Source organism: Thermobia domestica, chromosome 10 (assembly GCF_964235325.1).
Source record: "Thermobia domestica chromosome 10, izTheDome1.hap1.1, whole genome shotgun sequence".
In the NCBI taxonomy this organism is placed as follows: domain Eukaryota; kingdom Metazoa; phylum Arthropoda; class Insecta; order Zygentoma; family Lepismatidae; genus Thermobia; species Thermobia domestica.
Genome location: NC_137463.1, coordinates 194,344,740 through 194,358,573, shown reverse-complemented (window position 1 = coordinate 194,358,573; position 13,834 = coordinate 194,344,740). Strand labels below are relative to the sequence as shown.

The 13,834-nt window shown below is 34.8% G+C and overlaps 1 long non-coding RNA gene across 4 annotated transcripts in view; it reads right to left on the bottom strand.

Annotated features, from left to right (window-relative positions):
- Positions 1-477: 477 nt before the first annotated feature.
- LOC145662921 (uncharacterized) overlaps positions 478-13,834 on the bottom strand; it is a 143,457-nt gene continuing 130,100 nt past the window's right edge. For all 4 annotated transcript variants that reach the window (XR_014127122.1, XR_014127124.1, XR_014127125.1 and 1 more), the window contains 2 exons: positions 6,219-6,378; positions 478-616 (listed from right to left, as the gene is read on the bottom strand). This is a non-coding gene — a long non-coding RNA (uncharacterized LOC145662921). The remainder of the gene's footprint in view (positions 617-6,218; positions 6,379-13,834) is intronic.

The window sequence follows — 13,834 nt, the reverse complement described above, 5'->3', positions numbered from 1 at the left end:
TTGACCTCTAACATCTGCAGACATTTTCTAAGTATTCACAGTTGGTATGAAAATCTGTCTATGGGTGTATCGCATTTAGAGGAAATAACTTCCTCTTTTCATCATATTTTTATCTCAACTTGTCTAATTTATTTTCAATATATTAGCTCTTTCCTGAGATACATTATACGCCCGTGGTGCCGATGACTTGGGTTCGATGGTGATGTAGTCTCTCATACGTAGTACGGTACCACTTTCAAGTCAACGTTCACATATCATGTGCCTTGAAAAAAAAAACTCTAAACACACTAATGGGCCTTCCAAATCTTCAAAATTTACTGTAGTATTATGGAATTGACAATTACCTGCCAAAAGAATACGTCAGTTGCAGGAAATACAAAACAATAAATTATAATTTCACGTAAAAGGATAGGGAATTCTTTCAGTGTAATACTTTTATGAATATAAAATGTGAACAAGAGACTTCTTAAAGTTATTTTTAATTCTTTAATAAAATTACAAATTACTTTACACTTTCAATAAATAAGATGCATTTTTAAGCTAACATTCATTTGTCAACCATAGAAATTAAAACCAGGGAAGCCAAACCGGAAATAATCAAGATAACTGGAGAGCCCTGTAAAGAAAAAGAAAATTAACATATTGATCATTATCGTTTTGAAACAAATGTTATTTTTCCTTCTTTAATTTACTCCACAATATTATCTATATACATGTATAAAAATGAAAGTGACTAAGGGTTTCATAATTTCATTTTGATGGTGCAACTTAGGGGCGGAGAGGAGGTGATATTTAAAATGATCGAAAATGACAGATGTTAGTGTCGAATCCATAGTTTTCGGGGTCGCTGAGATGACCAGTGACACTTCCGACGCCGTTTAATTCCAAATTCAATCCTGCAACTTGGGGAAAGGGGAAGACATATAAAAATGATAGAAAATGACCGATATTAGTTTCGAATACATACTTTTCGGGGTCGCTGAGATGAACAGTGACAATTCCGACTCCGTTTAAATCCAAATTCAGCTCCACAACTTGGAGGAGAGGGATATATATATATCCCTTTATGTCCAAAATGAAATATTTATTTATTACTTCTTTTACGTGGCGAAGTTAAAGCTCCGCAGCGTTCTCCGAGCATTTAACCACGTGCATACATTTTTTTAAAGCACCAATACATAGAAAATATTAACAATTACAAGAGAAAAATATTTCAACCACATCAGAAAGAATATGCTACTTAAGTAAAGAAGCAGTGAAGTATCTTAAAACAAAAAAAAATGAAAATAATATACAAGATAGGAAACAAAAAAGGCGTCCTGTGTGAATACAGTCTGAAATAAAAATAACATGAAGAAACGTAAATTAAATATTGTATATGGCGGTACTTGAAAATATATATGCTACTATAAAATACTAGTTGAGTGTGTGTTCATACATGGGTAATAAGCTGGTAAGACGAAGATGCTTCATGTGCTACTAGTGTTCTTATCTTTACTTAAGAGAAGGGAATTTACAGATTTTTTAAAACTTGGCAACTGTTAAAGAATTGTGTATTAATTGAGGTAAACTGTTCAGAGCCGTGTAGTACTTACTGTGAAGGATTTTGAGTATGAATCCAAATTGTGGCTGAGTATAGAGAGCAAGAAGCTATTTTGTGATCTTGTGCTTCTATTATGAAAGTCCGATAAATATAAAATTTACGTGGTAGGTATGATGGTTCTGATTTAGTTAGTATTTTGTAGAGTAGAGCACGCTTATGTAAATTTCTTCTTTCTACTAACGTCAGTCATAGTTTTTTTTTTCATAAAATGATGTGAGATGTTCCTTGTAAGTTAAATTGAAAATAAATCTAATACACGCATTTTGAACTCTTTGCAAGCGCTTTGATTGATTTTCGGGAAGATCAGAATAAGTTGAGTCGAAATAGTCAAGATATGGAAATACGAGTACCTTGACATGTGTGATCTTCAGAGATATTGGTAAGAAATTTCTTAGCCGATTTAATTTATGCAAAGCATCAAATGCTCTCTTACAAACTGCATTTATATGATCTGACCAGGAGAGATTTTGATTTAGGATGACTCCCAAATTTTTGACAGTTGTGGAAAATAGAGTAACAGTATTGGACAATTTTATATTAGGTAGCTGATAGAAATTAATAGAAGAAAGAATTATTGGGGAGCCAATTAATATACACTGCGATTTTGTTGCATTTAATTTTAACCCGAGAACCTTAGATCCGTCGCTGATTTTGTTTAATTCGCTATTTATTTTTTCAATCGCATTATTAATATCTTGTTGGAGAAAAGAAGCATATAACTGAAAATCGTTATATATAGTATTTATAATATGTCATAATTTTAGGGAGATCATTAATGTAAAGGGCAAAGGAAAGGGGACTTAGTTCGCTACCTTGCGGCACTCCACTGTAGATACAATGCCATGTCAATTTGTGATCCTGATTGATCACTACTCTTTGTATACATTGGTGAAGGTAAGAGTGAAACAATTTAACCACTGATTCAGCAAACTTAAAATATATTTTGTCCGTGCGAAGAATGGGTATTTTGCTAGTAATGAATACATTTTAAATTTTAATTTTTGTTTACCTATAATTTTATTCAAAATTGAGATCGATAGATGACATCACACTGAACAAAATGACGTTTTGGTTGGTTCTAAAAGATGTATTTTATACAATTTACTACATTCTTTTGCTTGTATAATTTAGACAAGAGTTTAAGTCATATTGAGAATAGTTCAAACTTCATGTTCTGATTGACCATAGCTCACCAATGGTACATTTCCCCAATGCGAGTGTAGGCTCATTTTAAGGGTCTTGCATAATACTATTGAAATATATAATAAAACCCCCATTAAAAAGATGCATATTTTTGTACTTTTTCTATAAACAATAATGTTAATTCTAAATTCAAATTTCGTATCTCTGTTTGACTTTTGTCCAAAGAATATAGTTTTTCATATTAACTCACGTATATAAGTACTAGGACATGGTCTATGAGAAATGAGCCTCATCTTTTAATATAATTTGTCCTTCTAACGGACCAATTTTGGTCTTGTTCCGTTACAGATAAATAATTTAATAAATAAACTCTGACATCTCTTTGAGTAGCTCTGTCCTGGAGAAATCAGAACGAATTATTTGATTTAATATGTGCTGTCTGAGATTATTTATGATAAGAAAAGGCATAATATGCCAATAAGCAAGGGCGCCGATCCTGTGGGGGCCGGGGGACCTGTCCCCTTAAAACTCATGTGGGTCCCCTATTGTATTTATGAATATACAATATTTGGCATAATTTGAATGCAATTTGTCTTAAAATCCTCATATATATACCTTTTGCATCTGAATGGGCCCCCCAAATTTACAGAGAAATCGGCGCCCTTGCCAATAGGCCTAATTAGATTTTGTTAAATTGAAATATTCAAGTTAATCCTGGAAAATTTTTATTTCATTTACCAGTTTGAAATATAAGTCACTAATTATTTAAATTTAACTTGTGAAACGTTCAGTATTACCAAAATATGCTCTGTAAAAAATAACAATTTTATTTTGCGAATTATTAAATCTGATAATTTCAGGGAAATTACCAGCCTTGATAAATCCGAATTTTTTTCGGCGCTTCACTTATTGCCAGTTACTTTATATTATATTATATTATATTATATTATATTATATTATATTATATTATATTATATTATATTATATTATATTATATTATATTATATACCATAGGGACTGGAAATACGAGTCTGGCGTCTAGCTAATTTAAGGATCAAATACGTAGGTGTATGTATCCAATCCTAGGTCAGAAGAAAAATTTTCGAGCACCTGTCTAATATTCGTCAAAAGTAACAGAGAAAATGGGTCTGTTGTGCGTATATTGAGATGAACCTTCATTCATCCTATGTAGTTTAGTGTTAACTGCATTATAGTTAAACATTCAACTCTTCTCGGAAATTTCACAAGGATATACGTTCAATTTATCAGATGAACCTTCGTCCTGCAGGAGAATTTAACGTTCAACCAGCTAGTTGAACTTTCATCCTTTCAGAGAGTTCAACGTACAACGCACCAGATGAACCTTCATCCTTCCGAAGAGTTACACGTTCAACCAACCAGATGAACCTCCGTCACTGAGCAAAGTTACACGTTCAACCAAAAAATGGATGAAGTTACGTTCATCCATTTTGTGGATGCAGCTCAGCTGCATCCAGGTTTTGGATGAGCGTTACGGATTTACTTTTTACAGTGTATCTATGTGTAATTCCTGTGCTACGTTAACGTTATTATTGAAGTTGGTTGTCTATAAAACTTTTGTTTTTCATCATAGGCATAGTATCAAACCACCAAAACACTGTATACTACCGATGTACAGGGTACTACAACCAGGAGATCTGGAAAGTGTGATAGCGGCATCATGAACAAACTTCAACTCTGAATTCTACAAGTCATCGTCGTACCTGGTTGATTTCTGCGATGGAGATGGCGTGGCTGTAGCATTATTACATTCTTATATTTAATTTGGACCTCCGAAATAAATTCCTGCGTACGTCCCTGGAGTGATCCATCACGTCTTTTTACGTCGAGGCAAAGCCTCACTCTGGATCATTATACAGTAGTTTTTTACCTTTCTTTTTTGTCTTTGGACACTTCATTAGCATCAACTTAATAAGTGTAGTCAGGCCCGTATCCACGGGGGTCGGGCCTCCATAAATTTTTGCTGTCGCCCCTTAAATTTTCACGGTAGGCTTGCAAATGAACTATAATATGGTTGGATCTGCCCATCTAACTTCTGCAGCCCTCCCCCCTACATTTTTTGGGCTGTTTACCGGCCTGAGTGTAGTGTGGATTTATAATAAACACATTAAAATCAGAGAAGGACTAATTATTTTCTGCAATGGAAAATCTCTTTACTACCACTATTTATGAAATACAAAATTACGTAGTGACCGAATACTTTCTATTGTTGTTCAATCACATTGAAAAGATTCACACAATTATACAATTGCTGTAAATATTAGATGAAGTTTAAGACATTTGATCCTCTTGTAATGTCTACTCAGTTAGGGGCTGAAAAGAATGAATTGTATATAGGGAAACAAATACTTATGGAATATGACTGCCTTTCTTTCCCATATTAGATATCAAATATTAAAGAAATAAAACACAAATTGAAAAGACACAAATTTGATATCGAAAATAAATCACACATGGGTATGCTTAGAAGCGGATCTTAAGGAGCAGGTTGTGCCCATGAGATTTTTTATTGGGGGGAGCATATTTTTTCATGAAAAATGACACAATCGAACATTAATTATACTATAATGATCCTTTTAAGAATTCTAGCTGTAAAGGAGAATTTTCTTATGAATAACATTGTGAAATTAGTAATAAAATGGTAATATTTATAGGCAGAGGGTAAAAGTGAAACTGAAAAGGTAGGGGGACGCATGACGTCACGCGGTCCCCCGTGCCCATCTTTGCCCATTATAATTTTTTTAGGAACTGGAGGGACGCCATAGATATTTTTTGGAAATGAGGGATCATATCTCCCGTCCCCCCTCACTTTGTACCTCCTCTTATAGGGAAGAATGCATTATCTTTTTGCTTGGAAGGGAAAAATTGTGCCAGGAGATGTAAGTGGATAAAGACTGGTTTTGTTTAAAAGCAAGGGAACACAATGTATCAGGATAATTAGCGTTTGATGATTATTTGATATGCAAATTCGTCTAGAGCTCCTTCATGGCTAAGCGGTTAGCGTACGCGCCTTTGGCGTGGGAGACCCGGGTTCAATTCCCGGCGGGAGCTCATGTGGTTTGGATTCCGCGTTAATTAGTAGGTCCACGTCTCATATAGCCTCGCTGCTGAAAGGGACGTTAAACCCAAAATCAACTCAACTCAACTCAAATTCGTCTAGGAACTCGTTATATTCTTCTTTGTGGGAGGAAGTAGTGTGGCTACCTAGGTAAGATGTATCACTCACTTCTTTGAGAAGAATGTTTAATTTAGATGAATTGCACCCAAGCATAGTACCGCTGAATACCCATGTGTGAAAATTGAAAATTGTAAGATCACACATATTTATGATCAGACATGAATTGCACTTCACATTTGGCTAATGAATATTAGTGAATTTTCAATGTAATTTTTAAGATGTGACTATATTAAGAAATATTTGATCTCCACTTACCATAGCCATATCCATAAGACAGAGGATATCCATAAAGGCTGTAGCCCAAATTGAATGAACTAGAAGTTTTTAAATCTTCTTCTTCTTCTAATTCTTTCTCTTCGTTAGATGTGGGGACAGTAAATACCAAACCAACTATCATTAGAAGAATAAGGATCAGCTGCAGTAAGAAAAAACAATAATTTCTAGATTTTGAAGAAAATATAATGAAAGTATCCGACATTTATAGTGAATGCTACATTAATCACGTAAATTTTAATTACAATAATGTTATTATCTTCTAATTACGCATACCATACTAAACCACAACGAGAGTTGAAACTGAGTAAAGTTAATCTAAAATACCGTCACTTTTAATCATATAACAGGGTATTCCAAAAATTAACAGTTATTCAGTATGTATATAAATACAGAGGTCTGTTAATTTGGAGTTCGTCAGAGACCGATTCAAATAAAACTTATGCCAAAATTTTGTGCACATTTTGTGGAGTTTTGTGCATCGCATCTCGAGTTTTGTGCACCTTAAGAAACTGAAAACTTTTCATATTTAAATTTTTCAACTGTATACCAGACGTGAGTTCATCCAACCGTAAAACAAGAAAAAAATATACCAATCTCTAGATCGAGTTTTGTGCAGTTTTGTGCACCAGCTCCCGAGTTTTGTACAACTCAAATAACCAAAATATAGCTACTTGAAGATAGTGCGTATGCCAAGCACTCTAATTCGCATAACACTGATTCCGGCAAAATTGTTATATCAACGTTAGCATCCATTTCGAGCAATTTTCTGCACAACCTCTCGACTTGATTCGATTTTGTGAGGTTTGTGCACTTAAAATAACAGAGATATAGCCACTTGAAAATAGAGTTTATGTCAGGCATTGGAGTTTGCAATAAAACAATTTATGGTAAAAAGTTATATTAATTGTTAACATTCATTTCGTGGAATTTTGTACACTATTTTCCGAGTTTTGTGCAATTCAGATACGTGAGACATAACCACTTGAAAACGATACTTGTCCCAATAGCACACGTACGTATAATGCTGATCAAAGCAATTTTTATGTCAAATATTGGTACTCATTTTGTGCAGTTTTTGCACCATTTGCCGAGTTTTGTGTATCTAACATATAAGAGATATAGTCGCTGGAAAATAGTGCGTATCCCAGACATTGGTTTCCCATAAAGTTATTTACGAAAAAACTTACACCAATCGTTTGCATTTATTTTGTGCAACTTTCTGCAACAACTCCTGAGTTTTGTGCCCCTCAAATAACAGAGATGTAGGCCTACCTCTTTGAAAATAGTGTGTTTGCTAACTGACCGAGTGCGTACAGCGTCGCCCAAGGCAATTGATATGTGACATATTAGTACTCATTTTGCGAAGTTTTGTGCACCATATCCCGAGTTTTGTGCACTTCAGAAAACGGAGTTAAAGTTCCTTGAAAATAGTGCGTATCCCAACCGCTAAAGTGAATACAATGCCGAACACGGCAATTGTTATTTCAAATGTGCTTTATTGTGCACCATCTCCTGTTTCGTGAATATCTCGGATAACAAAGATATGGTCTTTTGAAAACTATACTACATGTCCCGAATGCCCGAGTTCGTACAAAGAAGACGAAGGTAATTGTTATGCCAAACATCCTTCTTGTAATTTTGTGCAGCCACTCCCGAGTTTTACGGTAATTTTTTAAGAGGATTTAGCGAACTTAAAATAATATGTATGTATCAATCATTCAAGGAAAAAGAACCAGAGCACAGCGATTGTTACGTCAATCTTCAGTACACTATTTTCTAAGTGAAATATAACACAGTGAAAATAGTGCGTGTGGAATTATGCAGAATGAATATTAAGTTTATCGCTTTGGTTTTTACCTTAAACGTTTTAAAGAAATTATTATTGCTTATTTTTAAATATATTTTATGTAATATTTATTCGTTTGGTGTATACATTTCTTGTAAGCTCAATACGAGTATTTTTATTCCTGATTTAATACTTGATTTATATTACCGGTATTTAATTAAGTACATTTTAGTTAGGTGTTTTTCCTTTTTTAATATATTTGGTTTTGTGGTTTTCATTTTGATAAGGTGGCAAGATTTACCAATTTAAGTAGTTTTTTTTTATTTTTATTTTCTAATAAGTGATTGGGCTCACATTGGCGTTATAAGCAAATTATTCCAATAGATGCTTGAATGTCTAAATGACCTTTCATTATTTATTATTATTATTATTATTATTATTATTATTATTATTATTATTATTATTATTATTATTATCTAATTGAAAATGGAAATGCGGTAGCAGGTATTTATACAGTTTTTATTTCTCTGTGGGCCTTAGACTAGGACTCACTCAGGGAAGTAATGTCCTCGGAAGTAGAAACTAAATACACAGTTCTGATTGGTTGGCGTTATCCGTTTCTTGGCACGTAACTTACATATAGCAGAAATCAAAGGATTGCTGTTGTCAGCCCTCGTGACCGGGCGTGCTAGCGCAATCGGCTATTAATGAAAATCTCTTTTGAGTTGGGTTCAAACCCTACTCAAGGAACTTTTTCTTTAATTTCATAACACTTTTTCCACTAAAATAAGATTAAAATAATACCCAAAAAGTGTTTTACTTATAGGGATGCGCACGAGACGAGTCGGGACAGGATTTTCCTGACAAAATTCGAGTCGAGACACGGCTCTTCCAATAGAGAAATATACATTTTTCGAGTCGAGACATCACTTTTACAGCATATTTTCGAGTCGAGACAGCCACAAATTTTGTCTCGTGCGCATCCCTATTACTTACTTTTGTGATAAGTAGAAGTAGTAGTAGTAGAAGTAGAAGTAATAATGATAGTAGTAGGAGGAGTAAGAACGGGTCAGAAGGCCCGCAGGGCTCGTTTTGTTCCACCTTGACCCCCATGATATAAATTTTGTGACCAATGTAAAACAGCTGGCTAGGGTAGCGCGCAAAAAATTACTTCCGGGAGTATTACTCTCCCGAGCGGGAACTCTTAGACTAGCTTCAAAACTGTTCATTGTTGCCAGGTTCTTTTCTAATAGTTGGCTCTGAAATGAGAATTTGAAGCATTGTTGCACACAGTTTACTTAATATTGTAGGAGGTAAGAAGACTCCAGCGGCGGAATTTGAGAGAGAATCGTGACTTTATCAATTGCAATTATTTTTGATTAATTTTTTAAGTAAAGAAGACATGAATGAACTTTATTTAAATGTACGAGCACGAAATTTATTTTAAGTTCAAGAGGCTATATCTTTGTTATCTGAGGTGCACACTACTCGAGAGATGGTCACATAATTCCACAAAGTAAGTACTAACATTTGACATAAATATTGGCTTCATCACATTGTACACACCTGGGATTTTGAGATACCGATATGCGTTATTTTCAAGTAGTTATATCTCGGTTATTTGAGGTGCACAAAACTCTGCAAATGGTGCACAAAACTCCACAAGCTGTGTACTAACATTTAGCATATCCTAAATATTGCGTTGGTTTGCATTGTACGCACTGGGCAATAGACATAGCACTATTTTCCAGTGGCTTTATCTCTTTTATCTGAACTGCGCAAAATTTGTGATATGGTGCACAAAACTAAACAAAGTGACTACTACCATTTCACATAAAAATTGGCTTCATCTGCATTGTACGCACTCGAGCAATAAGCATACACACTTATTTTCCACTGACTAATATAATGTTATCTCTGTTATGTAAGCTGCATCAAGAGATGGAGCTCGAAACTCTACAAAATAAGTATTAATATATGACACAGCAGTTGGCTTGGTCGCCACTGTACACACACACACGGGCTGTTGGGATACGCAGTATTTTCCGCTATATCGTCGTTAACTGAGGTGAATAAAACTTAAGAGATGGTGCACAAAACTCCACAAAATAAGAATTAATATTGAACATAAGTATTACTTTCGTTGGCAATGTACTCGCTTGGGCTGTTGGGAAACACATCTCTCTTTTTTTTTAAGTTTATATATTTTGGTTATCTGCAGGGGTGCCCACAAAGGGGGCCTATGACGCAAACTGCGTCATTGAAATATTTGGGGGGTTAAAAATCTATATAAATATGTTTGAGGGGGTGTAAAAATTAATCGAAAAGATTTTTTTTTTTCATGGAAGAACACCTACGGATAGACAATTGGGAGGGTGCGTCATGGACATAAGGAGGGCACCACTGGTTACCTGAGTGCACAAAACGGCAGATGGTTCACAAAATTTCACAAAGTGAATACTGATATTTTGACATGCCAATTATCTTGGCTGGAACTGTACACAGAGGGGCAAGAATTAGCATACACACCTATTTCATGAGGGTATATCTCTGTTATTTGAGGTGGACAAAACTCGGAAAGTGGTGCACAAAATTGCACAAAGTGAATGATAACAATAGATGTAAGTGTTGCCATAAACGGCGCTATGCGAAATCCAGTGTCTGTCATACGCACTATTTTCCAATGATTATGATTATATTTTCCAATGAGGCGCACAAAACTCGACAAATGGTGCACAAACTGGTACCAAAGAGTAGTAAAGTTTAACAAAACAATTGTAACGGACCATTTTGATACATGGTCCTTACAGTGCATTAATGCTTTAATATAGAATGTCTTTGGTCAACTCCAGCTGCGTATCTGAAACCTTAAAAAGTTTGTTTAATTAATCGATTTTATCATCATTTCAAAGATAAACATGTAGGTTCGGAATAATGAACTTCATAATAAAATACAATTTTCTAATTAAATATTTATCAAAATAATATAAAAAATATATAAATTTTCCATTCTAAGCTATGGTAAATTTAATGTAAGATTCTTTTCTGGTATGAAATCAAAAATTTAAAAATCTGTAAATAAAGAAGAAGAAGAAGAATAGTTGTTTTTACAGAATGTACTAACGTGGAGATAATGTATTAAGTTCCTGTCACAAAATTTGTTATTGATGCTTTATGATTGAAAAAGATTCAAGGAATTCTTCATCAAATACACCATATTATTACAAGGATATAATTAATTTGATTCATAGAAATAATTAAGCTATCAGATATTATATATTTGTTGTGAAGGCAAGAGTTTCCTATAGGCATTTCATTCAATTGAATCGTTCAACGAACCGATTCGTAAAGAACCTGTTTCTGCCCTTGACCTATGAAATGTAATGATTCTACTATTATTTCCAACATTTTATAGTTCAAGGGCAGGAACCGGTTCTTTATGAATCGGTTCATTGAGCGATTCAATTGAATGAAATACCTATAGGAAACTCTTACCGTTGTGAATTCTTATTACATACTTAATACATGTTTAAGTTAATCGGTTTTCCTCTAGTCAATATAGGCCTAAATATGGAAAATATGTATGAGTAAATAGTTAAGGATTCCTAACAATATCTCATCATCTGAATACTTTGTACTTCTCTTTCATTTACTCTGTGTATTCCAGATGAGTGATGAGCAATTGTAAATAGGTAGCGGTTCTTGACAGATAATAGTATATTGGATCTATAGTTATGAAGAATACTGATGGTGGATCCAGTAGTGCAGCATAGTATACACAGATATTCGCTAACGTATGTTTGACAGGATATTTGCAGGGTCCCGGGTTCGATCCCAGCCTCCGCCAAGTGAACTTTGTGGTGGACAAACACCGTGCTCGTGGGTTTTCTCGGGGTCCTCCCGTTTCCTCCCACTTTCTTCATTCCACCATTTCACTCATCTCTCATTATCACCGTCTCCTTTAGCCTAACCGGCATAACAGTGGGACGTAAAACTTAAAGATTTCATTTCATTTTTTAAGGATATTTGCAGTGCTCACGGTGAAAGTATATATTTGAGGCAATGCTGCGGTATTGAAATACACGGTGCCAATGGAGCATGTCTAGAGTACATGTAATATATTGCTTTCTTTAAAGACTTCACGTCTGTGGCATATAAATGTAAAGCCTAATTGATAGATACATGACGAAACGTCATTAGAGTATAATGCACTTTGTTCCTGTCCATCATCCTGATATTTTTTTTCTTCCATGTTATGTTGATCATTTGTTAACTGCTGCCTCAGTCAAACTCACTAGTCACCAGATTCCATGAGGCCATCTGAATATTAGACTATCATTCACGTCTACATTGCAACGCACCACGACCAGGGGACTTGGCAGCGTACTTACCGATATCCAAGTCAAAATAACAATTTTAATCTATTTGGAACCGTCTCGATTTGCCATGTTCATATCCGTAGGTGTGATACAGCAAAGTGAAGCGGGGCGGCGGCTACACAATTGCCTTGGTCAGCATTGTACGTATTGGGCTAATGGGACACGTACATTTTCAAGTGGTTGTATCTCAGTTATTTTAGGTACACAATATTCAGCATATAGTGCAGAAAACTCCAGAATTGTTTAAAGATTAGGTTAGATAAGGTTAGTTTTGTTATTTGAATATAAATTATGTCTGTACTTACCTTGGCCGTCATCTGTCCGACATAATTTATATTCAAATAACAAAACTAACCTTATCTAACCTAACCTTAAAAAATTCTGGCCTCTCCCAGGCCGACATATGCCATTTCTTTTCATCAGGCAATTGGTACGCATTCGAGCAATTGGTATACACTACTTTGAAGGGACTATATATGTTACTTGAGGTGCACAAAACTAGGGAGGTAGTGTACAAAATTGCAGAAAATGAATGCTAATGATTGATTTAAGTTTTGCCGTAAACGGCGTAACGCGAAATTCAATGTCTAGCATACGCACTATTTTTTAGTGGTTATTCTCTGTTATGTGAGGTGCACAAAATTCGAGATATGGTGGACAAAACTGGACAAATAAGTACTAATATTTGACATAACAATTACCTTGATTAGCATTATACGTACTTGTGCTATTGCGACAGGCACCATTTTCAAGTGGTTATATCTCTGTTATCTGAATTGCATAAAACTCGGCAAATAGTGCACAAAATTCCACGAAATGGATGCTAACGATTTACATAACTTTTGCCGCAGTCGGTGTTAGGCAAACTCAAACTCCAATAGTGTCTGGTATACGCACTATTTTCAATGGGTAATATCTCCGTTATCTGAGATGCACAGAAATCTGGAGGTGGTGCACAAAACTGCACAAAACTCGGTCTAGAAACTGGTATATGTTTTAACGATTTTTCGGTTTGACGACCTTAGAAGTGGCTTGCAGTTGGAAAAATTTTTATTTGAAGAATCTTCTTAAGGTGCAGAAAACTCGAGACGTGGTGTACCAAACTACACAAAATATGCACGAAATTCTTGTATAAGTTTTGTTTGAATCTCTTTCTGACGAACTCCAAGTTAACGGACCTATAATACAGCATAGTGTTTCCGTTCTCTGTAGTTGTTGAGTTACTCTTCTCGTGTACATACAGTAATTGTGGATCTATATGAAAATGTTTGTTTGTTTCATTTGATTTGATTTTCAGTTTACCCGTCCCTTTCACCAGCATATGTTTGTTTGTTTGCCTGCAATATCAATCCACATATTGCTAGCTTGTCATACTTAAAAGAAACTATATCGAAGAGAAAGTGCTTATCCTAAAGGAAGAAGGGGGGATT